Genomic DNA, 27,804 nt, shown 5'->3' on the forward strand with positions numbered 1-27,804 from the left:
CTCTCTCTCCCTCTCCCCCCCCTCTCTCTCGTCTCCGAATATAATGCTTCTCACGTTATCTCTCGCGCGGGCGCTACATAATGCATTTCATCGCGAAGGTAAAATCGTCCTCTTTCGCAGGTGGGATATAACACATTTCATATTTTATATCATACACTTTTTAATCCGATTAACTCAGACATGCTCAATTGATCGCGTCTGCGTGATTTATTTAATTAGAATGGAAACGTAAAAAAATGCAATGGAATATGTGTCTGTGCCATATGCATCATGTAATATTAAATACTATATTTTCACGTTATTATTATAAAAGTTTATAAGATAAAAGTTTATAAGATAGAAATATATTTTTTTTTGTTGAAAATTGAAAGTATGATGGCTATCGATCTCCGTGATATAAACTTCAGATATAGAACTCATGATAGAAGAATTTCTATATTCTTGCTATGCTTTATTTTGGCGTTTGCTAGTTTTTTTTTCAATAAAAATTCTTTTTACTAATTCACAAAGTTGAAGAAATGATTTATAAAAGAATTTATTTTCAGTTGTAACATACTTCGACGAATTATTTACAATTCAGCGCGGTTCGATGTACTTTGTCATTTATTAATAACATGACACGATTACGGACAAGCGAGATTCAAGCTGCAGACGCTTCAAGTAGCGATTTCTACTAGTCTACTAACCCAGGATGAAAGTAAGCACCACCGGCATTATAAGAAAGCACAAAAACATATCTGAAGGACTTTTTGTTTAGCCAAACCCTCTCTCCATCCAAGTTTTAAAGCTGCAGCTTTCCCGTGGACATTGTTCTACAGAAAACCCGCTTTCCAGGGAGGAGAAGACAGATTTGAGTGCCCCTTCGATAAAGTTCCAGACCGTCTTTGTATCCTGTTACTTATTTACTCCCGTTAAAAGAAACGTCCCGACTGGAGAGGAAAAAAAGGCTGCAGGGAGTCGAGGGAAAGAAGATTTCCAGTGGCGCATCGGCGAGCTTTAAAGATCCTTTCAAGCGGGGACCATCCTAAATGCATAGCACGCGGGCTTGGACGTTGCGTTATCCCGTATTCGACAATATGCTCATATTTATCTGTCCAAAAGAATTTTCCAATACTGCAGCGGGGATATACTGATGAGTTATTGTGCTCAGCGACGAGTATCGGGGGCGCATGTCGCGAATATTTATTCACGTGCGAACTTTCGATGCAGTTCGGCTATCCAGCTATTCTTCAATAACCGTGTTGCACGCTAATAATTAGAATACTGGATATTTTGATTTGTATATCACCAGGGCTGCGCATATTTCAAATACTTGTATTTGAAATGCAGTATTTTAAATACAATTTGTATTTTGTATTTTGTATTTTGTATTTCAGCTGAGCACATAGAAGTATTTTGTATTTTGCATTTCAAAAGAATTATTCAATGTATTTTGTATTTCAAATACAATTTCAATCTATTTTGTATTTGAAATACTAAAAAAATTATTGATAAAAATTCTTGACAACAATTAATAGTAACTTAAATTTTTCTCATATTACAATTAGCGACACTAATTATTTTCGTCAAGTTTCAAGCAATATCAAGTCATCAGAGTCAAATTTCATAATTTCACATTAGTAAATAGATTTCTCGTGTGGTGGTTGATACAGGACAATAGGACTGTTAAAGAGTGTAAGAAAGTAAAATAATTTTTTTTTCTCTCTCTAAAAGTGGACTGTTAAAGGGGACTGTTAAAGGAGAGAGTTTAATATTATATATTATTGTAATTGAAAGATTCAATTAAAAAGTATTTTGTATTTCAAATCGAAAGATTGAAAGTATTTTATATTTTGTAATTCAAATACTAAGATTTCCAGTATTTTGTATTTTAAATACTTTAATGGTGTATTTTGCCCAGCCCGGTATATCACTTCTCTCTCTCTCTCTCTCTCTCTCCGTCTCCTATCGCAGACTATTTTTCAACCCTGTAAGTGACTTTAAATCATTTACTTCGTTAAACACTATAATTAAGATAAGTTAGAGAAAATCTGACGTCCATTTAAAGCCGCGATAATTTTCGATGATATATTTTCATAATAATCTTATTTCGTTGGCTTATCGATTTTACCATTAGAACAATGATGAAATCGTTGCAAGTCTCAATCACGCGGGGATGTTGCACGCGCACATAATAACTTTTCCCCGTTGAAGAATTTCCGACGCGAGTGAAGAAGAGAGCCGAAAGAGTAAAGCTAATGAGGATAGAATCCAAAGAAGAACGTGATATACCGCACGGCGAACATGAACGGGCAGGCGAAAGTCTGAAATCACGTGGTAGTAAACTAACGGGGGCTTTCGGTATATACCCTTCCGCGTATCCCGAAAGAGGGCTTTCCGGCGTACGTACGGCGTACGACGTGTTATCCGGCTCGAGATTACTTCTTAGAGCGGAAATAGGGCGTCGGCTAAGACGCCGTTTCGAAATTACCGTATAATTCCACGCGCAGGTATAGTCGCCGCCGCCGCCGCCGCCCAACGAAAATAATAGCGAAGACTCAGAGCGCTAGTCAAGAAGATAGACCTCAATTTTCTTAAACAAATTATTGCGCGGAGAGGCTGAAAGGCTCGCGTACGTGCCACGTTAACGGTGGCATGATTGTTGGAACAAGGTTGGCGTAGCCTTCGTAAAGAAGTTAAAGAGCAATTTTGCTAATTAATATATGTTAAATCTTATATACGAGTATGTACAACACGTAGTGGAAGTATCTTTATATTTCCGAGAACTTTTTCCTCCGCTCGAAACAAGATTTAAATATTTTGAGGTATATGTACACGAAAAGAACGACTTTGCTGAAAGAAAAGCTTACACGGAAAGAACGATTTTGTTGAAAGGTCTAAAAATGTTGCTGAATACAGATACAAAAATAATTTTTGTTCAATAATCAAAATAATTTGTTGAAAAGTTAAAAATGATAGGCATTGCTATAAAACGTTTTGATATTCTAGCAATCATTTTGACTTTCCAACAAAATTATTTTGATTATTGAACAAAAATTATTTTCTGATATGGATCCAGCAAAATTGTTCTTTCCGTGTAAAAATAAACAATAAAAATTTTATTGATTAAAAATGTTTATTAATTAAAAATTTTGCTAGATATAAATCTGAAAATAATTCTCATTGGACCATCTAAATAATTTTGTTGGAAATTTAAACTGTCTACTAGAATATCAAAACGTTTTACAGCACTGCTTATCAGCTTATCACTTGAATTTCCAATAAAATTATTTTGATGGCCAACAAAATTATTTTCAGATCAAAATTTTTACATCTTCCAGCAAAATCGTTCTTTACGTGTACGTAATATTTACATTGACGAGATTGGCCGTATAATATATATCGTTGAAAAGGTCAGCTCATTGCAAAACAAAATTTTATTCAATGTCTATTGTCCATTTTCTACATTGTTCGGAATTTTTCAAATGTTTTCTATAGAACGAGTTTGATGAAAAATTGTACACACGGAAAAAACGATTTTGTTTTTTCCGTGAAAAAGGTCTAAAAATTTTGCTAAATACAGATCTGAAAATAATTTTTTGTTAAATCATTAAAATAACTTGTTAGAGTGTTAAAACTGATAAGTATTTCTATAAAACGTTTTGATAATCATTTTGACTTTCGCACAAAATTATTTTGATTATTGAACAAAAATTATTTTCAGATCTGGATTCAGCAAAATTGTTCTTTCCGTGTACATAATAAATTGCAATTTGATTGTAGAGTACAATGGCGCGGAAAAGAAGGTAAATATTTTGGGGGGGAATCATTATGCTAAATATTCATCATTTTGCAAAAATTACATTTCGTTTTAATCGGGAAGCAATCTGGTGCAGATACACCGTTCGATTCATCGGCAGGTTAACTTCCTCGAGCGCGGTGCCCGGTATTGATTCGGCCCGGAGTCTCGGATTACCTAATTAACGGATCCTTCTATCTATTCCGGAATCCTGCTCAGGCACCGCCTCTGTGCGACGCTCATTACTCTTTGATCGAGCGGCTGAAGCGCGAGTATAATTCCCAAAGGAAAATTTTAAGCGGCTGAGATGCGGCACGAACGAGACGTAAAGGGACAGGAGCGATACACGTTCACGGTTAGTAGTCGGTGAAAAATAAAAGAAGCGCGATTCAGAAATTGAGAGACAGAGAGAAAACGAGAAAGAGAGAGAGAGAGAGAGAGAGAGAGAGAGAAAGAGTAGCAACGAAAAAGATAAAAAAAGAGGAGCCTGAACGAGCCGTGGGACGGTTAAATAGCCCGTTACCATTGTCCGTGTGTAACTTGCGAGGCTTGAGTGACTTCTCCATTACCTCCCGTGCGCGATCCTTCCACGTCAGAAGTTCGTTTTAATGCGTTCGCATCGAGATGGGTGCCGGTGACCCCTGGTAAGACCCCTCTCAAGTGTCGCCTAGTTTCGCGACTTTCGGCGGAAACTTCCGGCGAGTTCCATTCGCGACGAAATTCAAAATAGAGCGTTCGCCGAGGCACGACGGCGCGCATCCGTCCTCCCGATCGTATAATCTGAGACGACAACACGACGGAGCTGCTGGACGCTGCCACGTAATTGTAATTGCGACGCGGAGTTTCTCTGGAACAATATGCATCCGGACGTATCGAAATTAGATACCGCGATGAGCCGGGAGTATTCGCGGTGCGCCAAGTCCGTCCCAAGTTTCTGGCGTGCATTACCGGAGGATTGGATCGGTGCAGGTAACGATACGTCCTCGCTGCGATCTAAATCACGCGGGAATGTCGGGGGAAATCCATTTCGGGCCGTCGCGCTGACTGCTATCGCCGCGCAGATTAATAGGGATACCAAATTCTCGCGGTTCGTATACTTAAAATTCCGAATTATAACGGTTGAATGGATGGTTTCGTGTTAAGATAATATTGATTTGGCGTAACATTATATATACTGCTGCAATGTTCGGTTAACTTGATATTGTCTTAAGATTGTTATATTAAGAAGATAATTGGACGTTTGGATAAATATTAAATCTTGAGAATTCAACGATGCTACGATATTAAATGATTCAATCAGTCACGGAACGTGATTTAACGGTGATTAAGGGCGGCAAATTCATTTAATCACGTAATGTGATAAATTAATTGTATTCGTCGCGAAATTCGAGCTGCTTGCGCAATTTTTTATCCGTATTATCGATATATGGATTACGACGCAAAGTATGACAACAAAAATCAAATTATGATATAATTATTACAATTTCTAATCATTGTTTTGAAAATAAATAATGTGTATACAGAAGTTTTAATGACATATCATAAATTAACCCTAAAACACTGCTGAGTCTCTGGGAGACCCATTAGGAAATTTCGATCGTTTGCCGTTTGAAGAAAAAAAATAAAAAAGAAGATTCGCGGGCTAAAGGGGGGAAAAAAGTTAAAGTCTCCACTATCGATCGCAATATTCCAGCTTCATTGCTCAGATCAGTTTTAGATACCTTGAATTAATTGTAAAAATACATCATATTCTGTTACATAATTATACTTTATAAAAGAATAATTCAATCAATGCCGTAATTTTTTCTTGAAAATATCACTTTTTAGCTTTAAAACGCGGGATTATAAAATCCTTAAAAGTTTCTCGTTGCAAAGATATGATTTAATTTAAGAAATGGATATTTCTACATTTGTTATTTTCGTTTAATAATTACGGTTTCTCCTTATTAATTTTACAATAGGTCATTTTTCAGTAACGCCGTCTATTCATTGTAAGTTACATTTTTGCAGAAACTTTGAGCTTTTATTTATAAAAAGAAATTTGTTGAAAAATATCGATTGGAATTACAGTTATGATTTTTCAAAGTTGCATGGGTTTCCCAGGCCCATTTGCTGTGCTTCAAGTTGGCGTCGAAACTCGAATGTGCTGTGTTTTAAGATTAAATGGAAGCTTGAAATTGTATTCATACGTGAAACATATATTTAAATAATATTATTATAAGACGCGCTCCAATTTTGTTAATATAAAATAATATTGATGGAATCTACATTGCAGTAAATTTTGAGTAAGCTTATTGATCAATCTCAAGAATATGCTGTAGCAATAACGCATTTCCGGAATGTAATCCGTCAGATACGCTGCTCCTGTTATTTCAGGCTCATGGTCGAGACCAGGTTCTGTGTGACCAATTCGGTTCAATGAAGCTTCGAGAGCATGATCTGGATACTAAGCTCACTCCGATTCCGCTGACCAATCTCATTACAGCAGACCCAACGACACGGTTGGAAACTCATCCTTAAGCCGTATTGTTTCAAGAAACCGAATAGCACGTACGCGAATGAAATTATTCAAACACTTTGCCACCGCAACTGCAATCAACTGCAATCAATCTATATAGAAATTTCTTCAGAAACGTTATCTTTTTTCAAGTATAGTTAATTATAATTAATTATTTCGTGCAAAAATCTCTTTTTATATTTTTGGTTCTGAATTTTCTCTTCCTTTGAATTATCCTTGCAAATATATAATTAGATTCACACTAGCTTGAACAATTGTTTGGCTATTAGAAAAATTACAAATATATTCTAATTTTCAAGTTACGCGAATCAGAAATTATTAATTCATCTAATTTATTAAGATAAAATTATCTGTTAATTTTAAATAAAGATTCTCAGGTTGCTATCTTCGAGATTTCTATCATTATAATATTTCTAATCCTGATATCGGTACTAAAAAAAAAAAAGAATTTAATAACTTTATGTTTCGCACTAGAAAACAGAAGTATTATATATTTTCCGTGTACAATATGTTAAATGTATCACAACTTATATCTCGGTTTTATTAGTAGACCTCGAAGGACCTCGTGTCGACATCGTAGGTATCGATCAGGCACAGAGTAGTGCCAATGAAACTTAAATTATTTAGTGCACTTGGTCACTGCTTGTACCTAGGATTACGACGGTTACGTGACTACTCGACGGGGAATTTCGCTCTCGAAAGCGTGACATTAGAATGAAATCCGATGATCTCATTTCTCTAACAATCTTTCGACCACGAATAACGGATCGCGAAACCGCTTCATCTGCTTGTTTTTCTGGATCACGAGAAAACCCAAAAACAATTTCTTCTTCGCGCGCGCGTGAACCGCCACGAACCACGGACTCGGGATACGATATAATTCGCAGCTTTCTCGTTTGAGTCGGGGATAAATGAAGCCGGGGATGGTGTGTATCCAACTCTAACACGTTATCCCGAACAATGAAACAGAAGGTTATTAAAGAATAACTTCGCGTACCGGACTTCCCGCAATCGATCAGCGCGCGCTCGAGAATGTCGTCGTTTGCCGTTCGAACAAAGTACACTTTGTGATATTGTAAACGTGCTCCGCAAAATGAGTTGGCGGCCAATTCACTTATAATTGTCAATAAAGCTACCCCGAACAAAATTCATTTGTCAAATAGCCCACTGTGCTAGATGCTAACATCAGAGAGAAAGAGCGCGATATTCGATATCATATTAGTTATATAATAGCTTTAAAAAAAAAAAATTCGAATCGTTCTTGAATCTTTTTCTGCGCGTTTTTTGTATTCGTGTTAACGCAATGCTATGAGGAGCTTTAAGCCATTGGTAGAAAAGCCAGTCGACCAACCCCGCGTTAAAGCGACGAGACCGCATCGCACCGAAAATTTCGTTAACACCTCACCACCAGTTTGCTGAACTAATACGTTTCGCAATGTTTGTTCTATGCCCCTTCCGTGCCGCATGTTAGTCTCTTGTTCGTTGTATTACAGCGCGTTCTTGATTTTCAGTACTTTCATCTTCCGCGGTTTTTCATACATTGTCTTTTTTATATTTTTCTAGAAGAACACTTCAAAATTTTTCACCTTATATTCTCGTATTATTTCACGATAAATTTCTAAAGAAGAAAAGATGGCTGGAAATCAACGCACCGACCGTCTGTCTTTAAGTTTCTTTAAATTTGCTTTACGCTTTCTACTTCATCTTGTATTTATTTCTCGTTATTCTTCAGAGACTTTTAGTCACGATTTCATAATATAGATACGATAATTTTTTTTCCTCAGCGGCGAAGAATATGTATATTACGACTTAAATTGAATCCTGAAATTGTCTCTTTCGCAAAAGGTATAGATCAATTTACCACCGATGTTCCAATCGGTTGGAATCTAAAACTCGCGTGGCCAGTGCTCTGTAGTGCGCGCGGTAGATAGCGAAATTGTGCGGCCAATGAAATATCTGCCGTCGTCCGGCATCGCCCGAAGATTTGTCAAACGGGGAATTGATTTAGGTCCGGGGGCTTAACCCCTGAGGGAGCCCGCAGCGCCAGTTGGTTTCCCTTAGAATTCGTTCGATCGAGGATCCACGTGCGACTTGCACGCAAATAAATTGAGACCCTTATTTCGGTCAAGAGGCCGAAAATCGCGTCTGTATATCTCCCCATTATTTACGCCCGTGCTCGGAGAAATTGCGTTTGTAATGGGTGGGTCACGATGCCTCTGGATTACAAGTTCTTGATAACTTTTTTCCCACCCAAGTTGAAGATAGAGACGCCGGTAACGATCGTAAATCTATTCTTTAAAGGGCATAAAAGATGGAGGCGTTCCAATTTTCGTGTGACAGGGAGGAGTCGGAGAACGCGGATTTGCGTGCGTGGATCTCGCGTTAAATTAATTTAACGCGGAGTATAAGGCAAAGCCCCAGAATGTTAATTTAATCAGGCAACGCTAATTATTGTTATTATAAACGTGCGTCTGCAAAGTTATGCGATGCACTTTTTTACGGGGCGAGTATTATGGGGCGTCGTTACAGTTGCGTAACGAGGAGCCGCAATTACGGGCACGCAGAACCGGGGGGGGAGGGGAAGGAAACCGCTGCAAGTGTTTAATGCCGTAAGTGACATTTAAAAAATTGCGGCTCGCACCCGTACATACGAAGTATATCGCAAATGTTGTACCGCAAAATTCAGGAGCTGTGCAATGCTAGATATTCTTTCGCGCAACCTACAATTCCGTCGTAGATAGAATCATGACAAAGAGGTTATTGCGACGGCGAGGATCCACGAAATGGACCATGAGCGCTCTTTACGGCAGTTTACTCTTGTCATAAAAGCGAAGCGACTTTTCCTTCAGTCGAGAAGGGAAGGAAAACGATATTGCAAAAGGAGTGTGTGTGTGTGTGTGTGTGTGTATATATATATATATATGTGTGTGTGTCTCGTCACGATGTGTTTTACATCGTAAATAAGACGAGACACGTTCGCGGGGCTAACGTGAACCATTAGATCTTTGGTTCCATTAACCCTTACGTACGTGATGGCGAGATGCGACTTCTCCTGGAGTGCTAGAAAGCTTTCGGCTGAGACGGTCAACCGAATAAAAATCGATAAAATACGAAGAAGCCTGATATATCAAAATGGATCGTAAACTGTATAGACCGCGCCACCACGATTGTACAAAACGAGGTGGAGGATCTTTTGATACGAGCCGCGCATGAAACACAGATTTGCGAAACACATATTTGGAAATAACTATTGCATTGTATGAAAGGATGAATAAAAAGCGTATGAAATGCTGTGCTAAATTAAAATTTTGTAAATTCATAATTTTTGCAGCCCGTGTTGCAACTTCCATTGAATCGAGCACAAAAAACGAACGCGAGAGTTTGGTTTTAATACAAATATACTAGCCAGTAATTATCGGGCCAACAAAAATCGATAACGGTTTCCAAAAACAATGTTAAAACTCTTGAAATACTTCGTGCAATAATTATGACTTGTAAAAGTTACACATGTTTTTAATGCGATTGTCCTTTCGAATATCATTTCGCTTCGTTTAACTGTGCTGAAAGATTCACGGAAAGAACGATTTTGGATGCAGATCTGAAAATAATTCTTGTTGGACCATCAAAAATAATTTTGTTGGAAAATCAAACTGATTGCTAGAATATCAAAATGTTTTACAGCTTATCATTTTTTAGTTTCCGGCAAAATCGTTTCGATGGTCTAAGCGTGAAATTATTTTCCAAATTTTTTTACCTTCCAGCAAAATCGTTCTTTCTGTGTTTGGCTCGAAACTCACGAGGCGAATGTGCTGCTTATTTTCGGGAAATCAAGTCCGCTCGTCGAGCGAACATATGGCCGAACATCTCGCTCGAGGTGTGTTCGGAAATCGGGCATTAATCCAATTGTCCTCTCTCTCTCCTCAGTTACCGCCATAAATTACAGGTTTCCAATTTCCAGAAGCCGAATTGTTGTGCCTAGCGCGAACGTGGTCAAGGAAGCGGGAATAGGAGGATGAGGGAGGGGGGGGGGGGGACATACGTCGGTCATACCGGTTGCGTTTAATTATCCACGGACTCAGTGAGCTCTCAGAAGGACGCGGCGGTGGCCGGGGCTGAATTTCCTGTAGGTAGACGTCTGAAAATCTTGTTACAGTTTAATTGTTAATTTACCACCTCGGCTACCAGGAGCTGCTGCACCTTGGACTCGCCGGCGCAGCTATGGGTAGGACAAAATGGGATTTCGTCGGGCGCTTTCAAGAGAAGAGGGAAGTACCGAGGGGACGCAAAATCACTCAAGCAAGAGACGAGTATCCCATGAAAGCAAGTTTTGATCCTTGGTCCGAGGTCGCGGGAGCACGAAAATTTGTGCCCGAGTGCTCGAACACACGCTGCAGCGTCACTCGCGGATATTATTGTCATTATGTATTCCTGACCGGAGGCGACCACGCGGTCCTTGATGCGTGTCCATAAGGACTAAAAGGGTTGTCGAATCAATATCTTATAAACCGGACCATTAAGTCGCGTTTAAAGGGAGATAGATTCCTCCCCCGGTCGAATTACGTCCTATTTGCCGTTTATATAAACGCTCGATCGCGGTGGTTTCCCACTGTGTTATCAAACTTTGCCTAAATTGAAATTCTTTCGCATGAGGGACCTGATCTCAGTTATCTCGGTATACGGTTCGACGTTCTACGGGACGTCCCCTCCTCGCGCCCCGCAAGTTCCGTCTATCGCGACTCGTTCGCCGCGCATCCGATACGCGCGCATTCGGCGACTATTTAATTCGCAATTTTCAATGCGAGACACTCATGTACGCCGAATGTCTACCGCTCCCACATATATCGCACGTATTATCACGTAACACGTCGGCACGTATATATCCGGCATATACAACGGTTTCTGTCAAAAGTAAGTTTCTAACAGTCTAATCAAATTGGATGAACGAACATCTCGAGTTTCCTAAACTCCGAAGACGTGTATAAACTTATCCGCGGCTCTATCCCTACCTCTCTCTCTCCCCCTCTTCCCTCCTGTTCCTCCGCCCACCCTCTCTCCCGCTTATACCGTCGAGTCCTGCGGACGACATCACGCGAAACGCCGACAAGATATTTTAAGCCGGCTGCACGTTTCGCAAATTTGGTAATTTTGGTGGAAATTCCGGTTGTGCTTCGAAACTTCGACGAGGAAATGCTAGATAGCGCGTTCCATCCAGTTCCGTTACTAGGCGCACACCTAATTATAATGTACGTACTTTGGGCGCAACATCTGTTATTATTACTGTCATGCAACTTCGATCCCCTGTGCCTAATACCGTGGAAATGATTTGGCCTAACAAGAATTCTATGCTATAATGACGAAAATAGACCTGAATAATCATTCATACGTAAACGAGTAGAATTGCCATTTCAAAAGAAAAGAAAATCCAAATATTTCAAAATGTCGCGGAACCTCATATTAATTTTTAACAGAGCGAAATATAAAAAATTAACTTTGATTTTTTTTTAAATTTCACATTGACTAACAATATATTTAGATTCAAACATATTTCGCACTTTGAACTTTTCGTTAATTTCAACGTAGCGTGTTCATACTATTTATTACTATTTTTTATTTGAAAGCATAGGACAACAGTCGCATTGAATAATGCAAACAACGAAAAACCGTGAGTATGATATACTGACATTTAGTTAATGAAGTTTCCTATATTTTTTATGAAATGGCACACTTAACGTACGATTAATATTGAGAGTACCAAAATCCTAAATAATGTTATGATGATTAATATGCACTGTAATTAATTGAAAATTTTAATATCGTAATTTATTAAAATTACAGAAATAGCAGGAAAAAAAATAATAATAATATATTCTGTCCCTGTAAGCTTGGTTTTCTTACATCTGATATTCACAGTAAGTGGAAAAAACGCATATACCGAATTATCAATTTTATATGTATAAAAAAATAACGCGCAATTTATCTTACTGGAAATTTCTTTCTACTAAATAAATAAATTTAAAAACCAATAATAAAACGGATTTCCACATTTTAAACTATTAGGCAATATCAAGATATGTATAACATTTTCTCGCAAAGGAAATATTAATTAATATTTTATCATATAACTTTTTATACACCGACATTACAATTGTAAGCTTTGACTTTTTATACATCAACTCTATTTTTTAATTTTGACTCCGTACGACTTATTGTTAATTTGATTATCTTCACTATGTCACCTAAGCGACATATATATTAAAAATGCACGTCAATCTTATGTTATTTTTTGCATTTAAAAATATTTAACTCGTTTTATTTGTAACTTATATAGAATGTAATATGATTTTTGTTAATTAATTATTTATACAAGACGACTGAAAAGAAGAGGATCAAGTCAGATCGAAACGTCTCGTGAATACTGTAACAATAATAGAATATTTTATTCCGAGGTTTTGCTCGTTCATTGGCTTGAATAAGCGTACATTTTAGTAAATACGAGCAATAATTTATATTAATTTAAATATATGGTAATTATTTTTAAGGAATGGGGAGATCGATTGTCGGAGCAAAATCAATATTTTTATAATTAAACTTAAAATAATATCTCACAAACTTAATTCCGAAACAAACGATTTTGTATTTGTCGGAGGCACTACAGTCTGAATTTTCGAATGAGATCAAGATCAATTCATTGTGATTTTTCTATGTAAAAATACTGTTAATTATATCGATCTGTGATTCAAAATGGCGGAGCTGCGGGCTCAGCGCACGAGCGCACGTTTCCTCGACAGCGGCGTATCACGTTTCAAAGCACTTGCGCGACACGTGTTTTTCACATTAGTTTCTTTGTAACAAATTAGCGCTCCTATCAAATTACAAACAAAAAATACGTGCGGCTTTCTTTCATGAATGACCGGTGTGCTTCGGAAATTTTGGAAATGTTTTAACCAAGGTTATAACTTTGTGTGCGAGAATTTAAGTTGACGTAGAGACATGCGGTAAACACGAATCTTCCGCGTTTCACGTCCTGCATATGTTTATGCTCAATCGTACTCTCTCATAATGTGACACGTATTATTTGTGTAGGTATACATACAGGGTGTTCGAAAATTCAACCGACAAATTTTCAAAGATTGTCGGAGGTACCAAAATCATTTTTTGCAAATGGATGTAGAGTCGGAAGCATGTCGTTACACTACTTTACGGCAGATAGTGTTCGAAAAAAGTCGGACTTTGAAATATCTTAAAAAATATAGGTTGTAGGGTGTAAAACGATAAAATAGATCTTTTTACACCCTACACAACTTTTGTCTCAAACAATTTTTTATAAAACTTATATTTTTTGAGATATTTCGAGGTCTAACTTTTTTCGAACACTGTCTGCCGTAGCGGTGTAACGACACGCTTCCGACCCTAGGTTTGCAAAACCTCCATTTGCAAAAAAAATGATCCTTTTGGTATCCCCGATATTCTCTGAAAGTTTCGGTTTGTCGGTTAAATTTTCGAACACTCTGTACATGTCTCAGTATATGTATAGTGTAAGATAATGTTCTAGTCTAATATATATATATAATTATCGCCCATAAATATTACACAGAGTAAACGATAATTTAGAAATATCATTTTCTACCGTTTTTCTATTCTAAAAAGGATACGATTAGAAATGTAAAAAGTACCGACAATTCTTTCTTTCTCAGATAAGAATAATATCATTATTCAGAATATCTCATCGAATTATTCCTTGAAATATCAATGCGATCTTCATTTGAATAATTGGCGATCACAAGTCCGTGCATTTGATTAAGTAACTGTTATGCTTAATAATTCATAAACGTGTAATTCATTCAAGCAGACACTCCGCCATTTATAGTTCCAAAGTAAGAATAGAAAAACAGTAGAAAATGATATTTCTAAATTATCGTTTTCTTTGTGTAATATTTATGGACGATAATTCTTTAAAATTATATAAACTGCAAATACAAATGTAATAATTAGAATAATATATAAGGTCGTAATATATAATTTAACGAGCAAAATTTAGGTCACAATTTAAAGTAACGTTTTATGTATAAAAATTAGTCACGAGAATTATTCATAAGAATTAATCTTAAAAACTTTGATAAAATTTTTTGAGCTCAACTTATTGTTAGTCATCTTCACTATCACATAAATAAAAGTTAATAAGTTAAGATTAGCATGGAACAAACGTGAATAAAAAAACGAGAATACATCTAACAATTGGAACATAAAATTAAAATAAAAATAAAACAAATGTAATATTCATGCACAAGGTCAATGATTAACACAGTAAATTTCTCTTTTGTACTTAATTTATGCGTTTATATAGTTTCTTTTAAGAATAAACGAAAAATATATCTGAACAAGTGCGGGCAAATGAAAAAGAAAATATAAAATATTTGTTTTCATTCTGCATTTACTAGACATTAATAAACGAGCGATAAATCTAATGCAATGTAATCCATTTATATGTTGCTAATTACAAACTGATTTATTTAAACGAGATTAAATTAACGGAAGTAATAAACACAGCTGCCGGAAATAGTTTAATACTGGCTGGTTTGTCGAGGAAGTATTAACTGGAAATTTATTTAGTCAGTCACCACGATGTCAGGAATGTGAAATTTCTTGCAAAATATTCGATGTTCTAACCTTGCGGGATACCGTCTACATGCATAAATATGTAGTGATAAGCGCACAGCGGAAGCTCGTTAAATCCCGCGTGTCTTCCGGTATGTGTTCCCGGTATATGCACGCCGACCTATCGTTTTACGATCACGAAACCTCATCGCGAATGAGACTCGCGTATAACTTTGAAAAATTAACGAGACCCCATTTCAATCTTGATTCCAATCTCATTCTTTGCTCCTACCTGCAGTGATTCACATTCTTATTTAGCACATGCCATTCATTAAGAAGCCAAAACGCGTGTCTCTCCTAATGGAAGCGCTACGCGTGTACATTTTATAAAGTGAAATAAAAGGCGGACGTTAACATAACGTTTTTCCGCACAAGATCTATACTGCAGGAGAGATTTACGCGTATTATATGTATATAGCGAGACTTCCTTAAGTCACATACAATCTGCATTCCCTTTGCGCATCTTGCCCATAATTCTTAGCCATTTTGCCTCGCTTATTTAACCGCCTTATAAATTTAATCGTCAATTTTTTATGCTTATTGTCAATAATTGCGTAGTAGATAAACAAGGTAAACGACCGATTTGCGAATAAGCGAGGCAAAATGTCTTATGCAACGAAATAAATTGCTCGATATAAACGCGACGCAATCGATTGGGCCACTTCCGTGATCGAAACGGAATTTAATCACATTTTTCAAGATAGGTACATATACCGTTCCTATACCTATGTATGCTTCCCTGATTGCGATCGATATTCGATATTTGACTGCTTCTATGTCGACTGATTTCTCGCGAGACCGAGTAAAATTTCGACATTTATTACTCGAATTCGTAAATTATAAATGCGAAAACGCTTTCCCCCGAACCTTTTGGTCAAGCGCCACGTTGTGTTAAATTGGTGCATAAAAAAGGGGGGGGGAAAACAACGAACATTTTGTACACGTAATAACTTTTCTGTTTTATTCAACGGGAGGACCAATTACAGCCCCTACAATATTAACGAAAAATAATAATCTTTGCAAGGATATTTGCCTTTGCTGCTGCTGTTCGTAACTCGCTTCGGCATTAATTGGTTATTGATACTATCGACAATTGGTCCGGTATTCTATTTAATAGATAATGACGTATGCGTTTTCACGAAACAGGATTATACGTGGATACAAATGCATTTCGCTTTTTTGATATTAATATACTCTCTGTGTATACACAAATCAAATACTCTTTTGCACATTTACGTTCCGCACTTGCTGAACCGCCGCGCCGCGCGGGTGCGAAAGCACCGATCGCAGCGAGGGTCGGTTACCGAAAAATTATAGGGTGAGGTCTCTCCCGCTTTCGACCTTACGGGATGTTAGCGCGAGTTAGTGAACCGTTGCGCCGAAATTAATAGATCTCCGGTCTCCTGCTTCCGGGAGGTGAAAGAGCCTTGATAAACAGCACGGACTCTGTATCGCTACCGCTTTAAAATTTATGTTCCGCCCGCGGGCTTCAGGTCCGCGCAGTGATTTTTCATTGGACCCTTTTGCCCGGGCATCGGCGAAAGAAAAAGCGGTACACGGCAGTCGAAGTTGTCTATGGTACGCCGGAAATGCGATCGATCTTTTTTACTCCTGCTCGTAAACGCATCCGCCGCCGTACAACCCGTTATGTTACCCGTTCTGAAACTCGGCAATCGACCGTTGATAGTTTCCGCGTATCGAAAGATACATACATATACTGTTTCACTCTCCTTTTCCTCATTTATTTTGCATTGCGTACGACATATTTTTTTTCTCGTCAAAAATGTCGCGAAATTCGCGAATCAAAATATCATAGCAAAGAAAGTCTTCGAAAAATTAAGTAAAAGTAGAATTAAATAAAAAAGTAAAATTAAATAAAAAAATAATCTTCGAAAAATTAAGTAAACATAAAATTAAATAAAAAAGTTATTTGTAAATTTTTGTTTTAAGCAGTAGATTACGGTTAAACGAAAACATGTCCGTAGCGCGTCGATAGTGTTAATGGTCGTGCACTTCACGCGTGTAATCTGTAATTGGCCAGATATAAACTCTTATATCTCGAAAACTACTGCTTAAAATAAAAATTTACAAATAACTTTTTTACTTAATTTTTCGAAGACTTTCTTGCTATGATATTTTGAATCGCGAATTTCGAGGCTTTATATTATTATTTATGAATTCAGCAATCATTTCGTAAATATTGTTTCCAAAGTAATTTAGATATTTAATATAAGATGTAATTAACCTAACAATCTTTCATAGAATCTTTTGGCATTAATTATTTTCTATGATTTTCTACGAATTCAGTTTTGAACTCGCAGGTGACAATTAAAAGAATTCATCGTGTCTACTATGAATATTTAAAATGCTAATTTTGAAAGTGGTTTAATTGAACTTCAGTAAAATATTAATGTAAGTGAACATTGTATGTCTATTTTAATATAGATGACCTCAATATTATTTATAAAGTTTTAAAAGAATCTACATCTCTATTTCTCAATATATAATACATAATTAAAAGACGACTTGCTATTTAAATAAGCTTAAGAGACAATGTTGTTATGCTCTATAAAATATTTTTGCTTATGGAATTAGAAGGAAAAACCGAGAATTGGTTTTATCGGGGTGATGAATTTTTTTAATCTTCGATCTTTCCCGGCGTTTTGTCCCCTCTTTTTGCCTGCTGGCGAAATGTCGGATGGCGCGGTAGGCAAAACGTCTGATCACACTGGAAGGGCCCGAGATAACTGCGCAATGGGGTAGTTTTCGTGGGGCTGGAGAAGCCAAGGGATTCGCGCGAGGCTGGAGATCCGCAAGAGTTATCAGAGATGACGAAGCGCTCCCAGGATGGTCCTTACCGTTTTCTGCCAGCCCCCATCGGTGCTAACGCGTTTTACAGGCTCGTTCGCAGCGGAGCCAACATTAGCCAATGTCACCCTCTTTCTGTTTCAAATGACTTTATTATTGCCTAATTAACCGCACAAAAGATGCAACATCCATATAATAGCTAGAATATCGTAATAAACATATTAGCGAAGAATAGACGGTTACAACGAAAGCACGCGGAAAGAACGATTTTGCTGGAAGGTCTAAAAATTTGCTGGATACAGATCTAAAAATGATTTTTTGTTGGACCATCAAAATAATTTCGTTGGAAATTCAAACTGAGCTTTGCTAGAATATCAAAACGTTTTACAGCAATCATTTTTGAGTTTTCAACAAAATTGTTTTCAAATCTATAGCCAATAAAATTTTAGACCTTCCAGCAAAATCGTTCTTTTTGTACAGAAAATATTTAAAGAGAATAGGGATTTTTTTTAAATATTAGAAACTTAAATTTTTTTATGTGCTTTATTTCATGAATTATTTAACTAATAAATTTGAAAAAATAAATAGTGATATTTTTTTATCAAAATATTTGGAATAGCGATCAATTTTTATCAAAAAGTATGAACACTTTTTGCTTTCACAGATTTATAACTAAAAAATATATAAATGAAAAAACTATAAAAATCACATGTAAATATCTCAATTGTATATATAAGCTATGTAACAGAAACTTACAGAAAAATTAAACTCTAAAATATCATTTTACAAAGCATTCATTGTTATTATTTATTATTGATGTACTAAGATCATCGAACTTTTATAATCAATGCGCTAACATTCCGCCCGATATTAAAGTAGCTACTTATACGTATAATAAGATAACCAAGAGAATGTCAGTCACTAATAAACAACTTCCCTGACACGTCGTTATCGCGGAGCTTGAGGGGAAGCTGCGGAATTCGCAAGGATGGCAAAGGTTGATGCAACCTGAATTATCCTCTTGTAGGTTTTCGGTGATTCATCATTCTCGAAGACAGTCGCTTCCTTCCGGTGTCGGATACGCGATGCTTCATAAACTTCTTTGATACGAGATAGGAATAAAAGATGACCCCGCTGAGAAACGATGTTAGAAAATGCAGCTTGCACTGTGAACGCGTTTTAAAAAATAGATTTTGAAAAGTCCATTCTTCGGAATTTCACGTGACCCCTTTCCGTACATCATTTCTGTACGGAGTAATTGTCCGCGACAGAAATAAATATTTTTTTAATACACGTGATATCGCGAGAAAATAGTCGACATTTACAGTCATAATAATTCTCTCGTTTGTAATACGAGAGCTGGCGACATTAAGACAACATAAATCTTCAGCTATATATAAATCTTTCCGCGGTAGCAGGTATATCGTATAGTATTAAGCCTCCTATGGTTACGCAATGATTTGTATCCGAAAATGCTCATTATTCATTTATACGACATGCTGTTTCTGGCAGTAAAAGCTTAATAAGTATACTGGTCCTCATAATAACCCTCATAAATTTGTGCTTCTACACACTGCACTAGAAGCTAATTAAGTTAGCAGTAGCGCAGTAGAACATCAACAAATGATATTGGTATAGAATAATCACTACACGATGATATCCCGTAATGAATGTGTCATACGTGCCGCAGCCCAATGTCACAAAGACAAAATAAATAACGTTGAATTAAATGTCAACTATTTTTATAGGCGTATATATCTACGTCGTTCGCTAATGCAGAGAATGGCATTGCGGATCGATTAAATCGCCAAAAGGGAGCCGCGCGGCCGGTAATAAGTTAGCATAGTACACGCCGCATTACGACAGTATATGTAAATGCAGTATCAGTAACTCTTACCGAATCCACATCGTAAAACATATAATCAATCTCCGTAATGCGGGCCCGTAATGAACGTCCGGGAACCCATTATCCTTCGCTTTGCCGCACAAAGTAATATTTAAACGCGGCCCGTTTCGGCCGGCGGCATTCTCATAGTATGTTAATCAACTCGTACGAATCGCGCCGCGTATTTCACGTGGGAAAACGGAAAACGAAAATACATGATTATGATTCGACCGGTATCATCCGCGAGCCGACGTTGAATTAATTACGGCGGCGGCAGCGGCGGCGGCGTGGGCGGGCCGTGCACGCGCCTTGAATTATTGCGCCTGATATATATATATTTTTTTTTTCAGCTCTCGCGCGCGTGCCTCGCGCATTCTAAATCCGGATTCACTCCTAACGCATGCTAACGGCGAATGCGAGAAATTGCACGTGACAAATAAATTCGTAGCTTATTTTTATACGTACGTGAACGAAATGCAGAGCACACGTACACACACACGAGCGCACGCGCTTATACGTATATAGGCATGCACGCACGGAGGTGCACAGGTAAGAAACAACACATAACGGATTACATTTCCGTTATACTACAAGGGTATTAAATTTCTGTAACATGGAGGAACGCCCTTTTGTTTTTCTCCAAATAACGTCCCCTCTTATTGTTAGTGCAGTTACGCCAGAAAGACACACCGAACAAGCAGACTCTCGTACGTTATCGTAAATAATCATCAGCCAGACGAAGTGAATAATGGCCCGTCAAGTTTTCCAACTTTTTTTAAACGTCGGCGAGAGATTAATGCATGCGTCGGCGGTCGGTGGTTCATATAAGCATGTACGCCTGGCATATATGCTTTTATCCATCAATTATTGCTGCTAGTGCAATGTCCGCCGATGTAAATTACAGTAAGGGCCATACAGTAACTAACGCGTGCATGATCAAGGAAGGGCAAGAGCAGTGCAATGCGAAACAGGAAATCAATCGCGGAGCTTTCCCTTTCCTTCATCTATACATATATATACCGGATAATTGGTCGATTATCTCGATGATTAGTCAATTATAATCTTTTAATTAGAAAGCAGGCGTCGTCAAAATTTGCACGGGTTAATCGATTAGCGGTCGACTTTGAGTTTGAAACTTTTATGCCAGATTTACTTTTCGCGTAGACTTTAATTCGATCTCTCAAAAAGTCAATTTACTTCGTATTAGTTTTAAAGTTTCACTCTCTACGTTCATTAAATATAACGAAGGAAAGATGTATTATACGGAGGAAGAGATCGACGTGAAATTTTATCTGCGCACTACATAGTTACGTGCATAGTTGCGCGCACGGAATTGCAGTATCTGCGAGAGAGTGTAATCGTGCGAATGTAGCAAAGAGCCCAGGCCAGATATTGCACCAGCAGAAACATTTCTCTTCGCCTGGTATGTAACACCCTTTTCTGGCGGCGCTACGCCGCCGGAAGTGCGACCACCATCGTAGCCGCAACCTCTTTCCGCCCGTGTCCCGTGCGGTTATCGTCGACCGCGACGTAAAATTTATGGGAAATCTCCATTCGCGGGCGGCAGCCAGAGCGCGCGCCTTATGGCGCGCGCGCGTCGGAAAACGAAGAAATCGGTACGTGCGGCAATCTTTATCCGATCTTTCACCGCCGCGCTGCGCCGGGGCGAAGAGCCGCTGCAGCCACCCGTCGCAGCGGCCGTGTCGACCGAGCCACGTTCGCACAGTTTCACCCCTTATCCCTCACCCCGTTCATGCCACAAAACCTCACCTCGCGCGTCCTCGCCCTCCGCTTCTTCCTCGGGCGCTCGACCCAAAAGTAATAATGCAATATCGGGGACGACTTCGTGGGAGGGGACTCTCGAAGCTACTTTTCGCTACTCTTCTGCCGCCGACGGACTCTCGCGCGCCAGTAGTCACCATTATTTATGAGGCCTGCGTGCCCGGCATACAGGCGTGTGGCCCGCCTCATATATACGTGTGAGGTGAGGTCACATGCGCCGGGGGTCGGTCGCATGGCCGGCAAGCGGCGGCGGCGGCGGCGGCAGGCTGGAAGAAGGTGAGAGTGGGCGCGATGCAAAGAAGCCCGGCTTCTCGTGCAGTTGACACGCGATCCTATACGACGTGATCGTGCCACTCACTCACTTACGAGAGGCCGGCGAGATGATGGGCCACGTGCCGCGTTCTACACGTCGCGCATATATATGTATATCGCTCCGACGCGGAAGGAAAGACCGATTTAGAACCCTTCCCCCCCCACCCTCCACACCCGGGGAATCGCGGCCGCACCGACGGTGATTTTATCGCATCGACCGGGAATCGGCTCTACTACCTGTAATTTCAGGTAATACGCGGATATAATCCTCTTCTCCTCCTCCCCCTCCGTCGCGCGCTACCGCATCCACGCTCTCATTGCTGACTCTTCCGATATGCAAATCGTGCAGTCTTCGTGCATGATGCACGGGACGAATTCTTTCTAGACTCTGTGACCACGCCGGGGCTTGATAAAGTATGAAGTAAACTTTTAAATATTTCATTTTGTTTGCACGGTATACGGCTACAAATTGAATTTGTATTGTTAATTATAATTTGCATGCACGGAAAGAATTTGTTAGGTCTCAAAATTGCTGGATACACGGAAAAAACGATTTCGTTGAAAGGTCTAAAAATTTTGCTAAAAAACAGAGCTAAATCCAGATCTGAAAATAATTTTTTGTTAAATCATCAAAATAATTTGTTGGAATGTTAAAACTGATAAGCATTGCTATAAAACGTTTTGATATTCTAGCAATCACTTTGACTTTCGCACAAAATTATTTTGATTTTTGAACAAAAATTATTTTTAGATCTGGATTCAGCAAAATTGTTCTTTCCAAGTACAGATCTGAAAATACATTCATATTGGACTATCGAAATAACTTTGTTGAAAATTCAAACTGATTATTAGAATGTCAAAACGTGTTATAGAAACGTTTATCATTTTTCAGTTTCTAATAAAATTATTTTCAGATTGAAATTTTTAGACTAGCAAAATCGTTCTTTCTGTGTGAGGAGCTTTATCTTCATATATCCAATGAAAGTAGAAGTTTTAGAAAATTGTTGTAACGGATAAAAAAAAAGATGTTATAATAAAAAAATATTTTTCAACGAAAACGCGCGCGGAACATTTACCTTTACTATTATATTTAAGTATCAGTTTAATTAAGAAGCTAGCTGATAACAAAAAGTAAAAATAGCTGATAAGTTAAACTCCAAAAGTGTAAATAAATCATAGAACTTTATATCTCAATTAAAACAAAGAAAATTTTACTTTGATAGAATTTGAAACTTAATTACCAAGTAGTAACTTGGTTAGATATAATGTTGAAGAAAGTTGCGGCATTTCTTGTAAGATAGTCCTGATTTAAATTTTCATCACGGAAAAATTAAGTGATGACGAAAAATAATCTGAAAAAGCAGCATATCCGTTACTCTTATTATTCCTGTTATTGATTTTTTTTTTAATTGCTCCATTCTCTCTACAGACCTCAATTACAAATATTTTGTTACCTTAATAAATTCATTTAAAAAAAAAAGATTAATTTAAAATTAAATAAAAAATTTGTTAACTTTCAAAACATTTTATAAAACATATTTCGTACGAATCGTTGAATCGCCGATCGCATATGTCAAAAAACTATGGATGTTGAATTGTATTGACGTTCTTCAATTTAGAAATACAGCAAATTTGTTGTTTCAGGAGCAAGTAAGTAAATAAATTGATAAGAAATGTGACGTGCACGGAAAGAACAATTTTGCTGGATCCAGATCTGAAAATAATTTTTGTTCAATAATCAAAATAATTTTGCGCGAAAGACAAAATGAAATGCTAGAATATCAAAACGTTTTTATAGCAATGCTTATCAGTTTTTAAACAATTCCAACAAATTATTTGAATGATTCAACAGAGAATTATTTTCAGATCTGCATGTAGCAAAATTTTTAGATCCTTCAGCAAAAAATCGTTCCTTCCGTGTGTGTCTGTAAGTAAATCTTTGACTGCGCCTTTGAAGCATTGGCGAATGGAAAGGCTAAAGCGAGCGATAGCGCAGCTAAGACGGGTGACGAGCGGGCTTTAATGCACTAAACGAGAGCGCACTAAGCAAACGATCCAAGACGCGGTAACTAGCGGTGAGCGCTATAAACCCAAATCCCCCGAGTGTAGCAGCCGTTACGAAGGTAACGGCTTGAGGACGGAGGCAGGGGTGGGAGGGATATGTGTCACGCCGCACGTCCTGACCGTGCATCATTCTCCGAACCGGTAACCACCAGTCACTACTCCTTCACGACTGCCATACATCGCCTCGTATAGTCCAACGACTCAATGCAACGAGTATCCACGTACGTCCTATTACGTGACGAATGCCGCCGGCATCGGCGCGGCGGCCCGCCCCTATTCGTCCCGAAAGACAAGATTACCGGCTAAAATCCTCTTTTCCGCCGTACAGCGGAAGCTCTCCGACGTTCGCGCTACTTTCGGATATAGCGCGCAAAGTCGAAATAGGGCTTTCGTGCGGCTGTATGGGGATTATAACGTGACGAAAAGACGCGACGTGACGTAAGTAAAACTCGCATTTTCTTTTTCCGAGACGGCGCGGCGCGGCGGCGTGAACGGCGCAAACGCGTTAATGCCGGTTTGCGAGAACGCTGAATTCTATTCGCGCGACTTTCTGTCGTGTAATTCACGCGAGGATTGCGGCCATTAGATCATCCGACCCGGTGGATTGGCCCGATTAATTTTCAAATTACATAATAATGTACAATATATAGATAATATATGGCATATAATGTAGCTTTATAGTGATACTCAGGTATACCTATTGAATTATGTATAATATACTCAAATTGTTACTGTTAGTATCAAGATTTAAATATTGTATAATTGGCGTAATACATAATACATGTATGTTTGATACAGCTTTCCTCTATTAGAATATTTAGATAAGATTTAGACTAGAATTATGGCACTATTCATCATTTACGAATAAGAATTGATAATCCTACATGTGCATTCGCGTTATATTATAAAAATATCAATTTAATAAATGTAAAATTGAAAAAAGTCCTTTTCCTTATATAAGTGTAAATAAACTGTTCGTTCTCTCTATGTATTTATGTTTATGTTCTCTCTATATATTATATGCATCCAATTTTGGCACATGCCGATGCGAATGCATACGCAGAAGCTTAATGACAATTAAACAGCTGGACGTGCGCTCCATTTTCTTTATGTAAACGGCAAACGTCGGGCGAGGGTCGAGTACTTTACTCTCGTAATAAGAATTGCTGCCAAGTGATTCCAGAGAAATGTCGATGGAGAGTGGAGTGCTAGAAAGTGGAACCGAGGTTTACAAAGGAGCGCGATTATCCTGCCGCTACGCCGCGCCGCGCCGGCGGGCGGATCTAACGCGGATCGAGCCACGGATTTCCGAGAGAGTACAAGGAGCCTAAGCCGAATCCTCTTCTCCCCCCCCCCCTCCCTCTTTTTCACTCGCGCTCCGTTGTCTTGTCTTCCACCGGCAGCGTCATCCACCGCGAGGAAAAGCTTTCTCATCCTAGCCTCTCGTTTCCTTGATACTCGAGAGTATCGTTAGAGCCGGCCGTATATGATGTCCACGGCCGTTGTCGGCCACGTAGAGACGTTGGCTCGAAATTCAATGGCGCGCCTCAGCTCTTCTTCAATAAGAAGGAAAATTCTACAAAAGGCCGCCTCGCGCCAGATCTTATTTACAGTCAGATCGATGGAGTGGCTCTTAATGGCGATTTGGCGACCCTTCCGACTCCTCCAGGCTTTTATACCATCATACATGAAATACCCGTGCGCGCCCGCATGTGTGCGTGCTTCGTATATATACGTGGGTGCGAAATTCTATCGCTCACTTTTGAAGCAACGTCCCCCGCCGAATCCAACCCGAGTCGGAAAAAGCAATCGTTAAAGCGGGCTCAGCCCCTCGGCTCGGACAGCTTTTCACCGGGGACAGTCCGCAAAGCTCCGCCATGACCTCGGAGAGCTTAAGCATGCACAATACTTTCCAGGAATATCCCGCGCACCACCAGGAAGATCGTCAAAAGCGGCGGAATATCAGCGGGATTTTGAAAAAACGTTGAAATGTCTTGAATGATGTCGCGCGGGACATTGCATATTCAATTGTTAAAATTTTCATAAAAAGAGTATCAATTTCAGAACTTCATACGGCTTTTAATTGCCTAAACTCAAATTTAATATAGAGAGCGATGATATTACATTTTTCTCATTTTTCAAAAAGGCTAAATAAAAAAAAAACAATTTTATTATATATAGTATGTTTTTACTTAATAGAAAGAAAAATATGAAAAAGTTTTATATCGTCATGTTTAATTATATATACAAAAAAATTATATTAAAAAAAAATGTTTTTATTATACGTGCAAGTGTTCCATTCGCTCCGTTATCGTTTGTTCGCATATCTCTGTTGTAGCTCGAAATAGCGCTAAACTTGCAGTGTTAAATGGATACACACAATACTATTTAACGCTGTTCGAGGCAATATAGTGTGCAATTGAATATCGTATCGGTCGCGGACATTGTTTGATATTGTTTCCGTTGCTGTTTAACGCGTTTAGACACGGAGAGAATATTCCGCGCTATCAGAGTGTGTTAGAATTAATCAGATGGGACAGCTAGGGCGGTAATTCTTCAGGATGTATAGTCTACAATGTTATGCGATCGCTCTAGCTGTTACTGCGTTTGACAAATCGTTCGGCAAACACGGTGAATTGGAAAGACACATTAGCAAGACGAATGGCGAAATTTAAAAAAAGAGAGAGAGAGAGAGAGGCGTCAAGTGCTGATGGCGCCGCGCGAGGATAAATGGGAATCGCAAAAATCATGCCGTCGACGCGCGTGCCACGTGTCGCGTCGCGTCGGAATGCGATTACGTTTCGATGCAGTTCACGTTTATTTCTACAATAAAAGATGACATAAACACACAAGCGCCCAATGTTATCTTTTTAATATACTTATTATATATATCCAGGTGATAATCGTTCTTAATTATTTCTGAATCTTGCACCGTTTTATGTTGCAACGAAAAAGTCAATTAAATCGAGAAAATGGACCGCGCGCGGTGGTCAGACTCGGTGCGCACGGAAATATTGTTATCGCGCGAGATAATACGGGAAACGACCGTGAGCGGAGAAATCCGTGGTACATTAAACACTCTTTGCTGCTACTCTTTGCTCGAGAGTACAGCGCGAGAAGCGATAGAAAGCGAGGAGGCATTTCTTCGTGCGGTCCTCTTAGCTTTTATAGCGGTTTCGTCGAGTGTAATTTCGCGCCATTGCCGTTCCTGGGTTTGCGGCGAAAGATGGTGCGAGAAGGACCGGCCGGTCGAACGCGGTGCACGCGCGGACGTAATTCCGTTTCCCGCTGTCCACTGCCGTCCTTAAAGCGCTTCCGCATTATGCGTCCATTCCGCAAATGGACGCGTATTCAACCGCGTGTTAAACGAATATTCTCGTTCGACTTTCTGTACCATTCAGCTCATTCGCGCATTTCTATTTGCATATATCTGTCAAAAGCTTCTGTCTCGTCACGCGTTACCTGCTGTTGACAAAAGATGACAAATATAATTCGGAGGACTCGATTTGTATGGGAATGCATACAGAGTATACATTAATATATTATACAGGTTGTAACTGAAATATCGCCCATTACATAGCGTTATTTCTTGTGAAAACTTGAGTCGGAAAATCTCGAACGATTTTTTTCCATAATGTTCAATGAAGCGATCACTATTGCAGTATAATTACTGTTTCAATTTTTTATAACGAATAGCGCTATATGATTAGTAAGTACGATTTAAGAACCTCTTTGTCTACAATGCTTAATGAAGCAATAATTACTGCAGTCGCTTTATTTTAGCATTGTAGAACAAAAAAATGTTCAAAACTTTTTGATTCAGTTCTTTACAAAGAGTAACGCTATGTAATTAGTGGACAATATTCAAGTTACCTGTATAAAATACGTTAATAATTACACAATTCTATTTTTTTCTCTTTCGATTTTTCGAGTGGCAATTTTATTTTTAAATGAAAAGTGAAACGACTTTAAAAAATACATGTAATATATATATATATAATA

The 27,804-nt window shown here is 38.5% G+C and overlaps 1 protein-coding gene across 1 annotated transcript in view; it reads right to left on the bottom strand.

Moving 5' to 3' along the window:
- The window catches only part of LOC105456368 (hemicentin-2-like), a 189,365-nt gene that overhangs the window by 59,313 nt on the left and 102,248 nt on the right, over positions 1 to 27,804 (bottom strand). The gene's annotated exons all lie outside the window — the stretch shown is intronic.

The sequence above is a fragment of the Wasmannia auropunctata genome, unplaced genomic scaffold (genome assembly GCF_000956235.1).
Source record: "Wasmannia auropunctata unplaced genomic scaffold, wasmannia.A_1.0 LD335709.1, whole genome shotgun sequence".
In the NCBI taxonomy this organism is placed as follows: domain Eukaryota; kingdom Metazoa; phylum Arthropoda; class Insecta; order Hymenoptera; family Formicidae; genus Wasmannia; species Wasmannia auropunctata.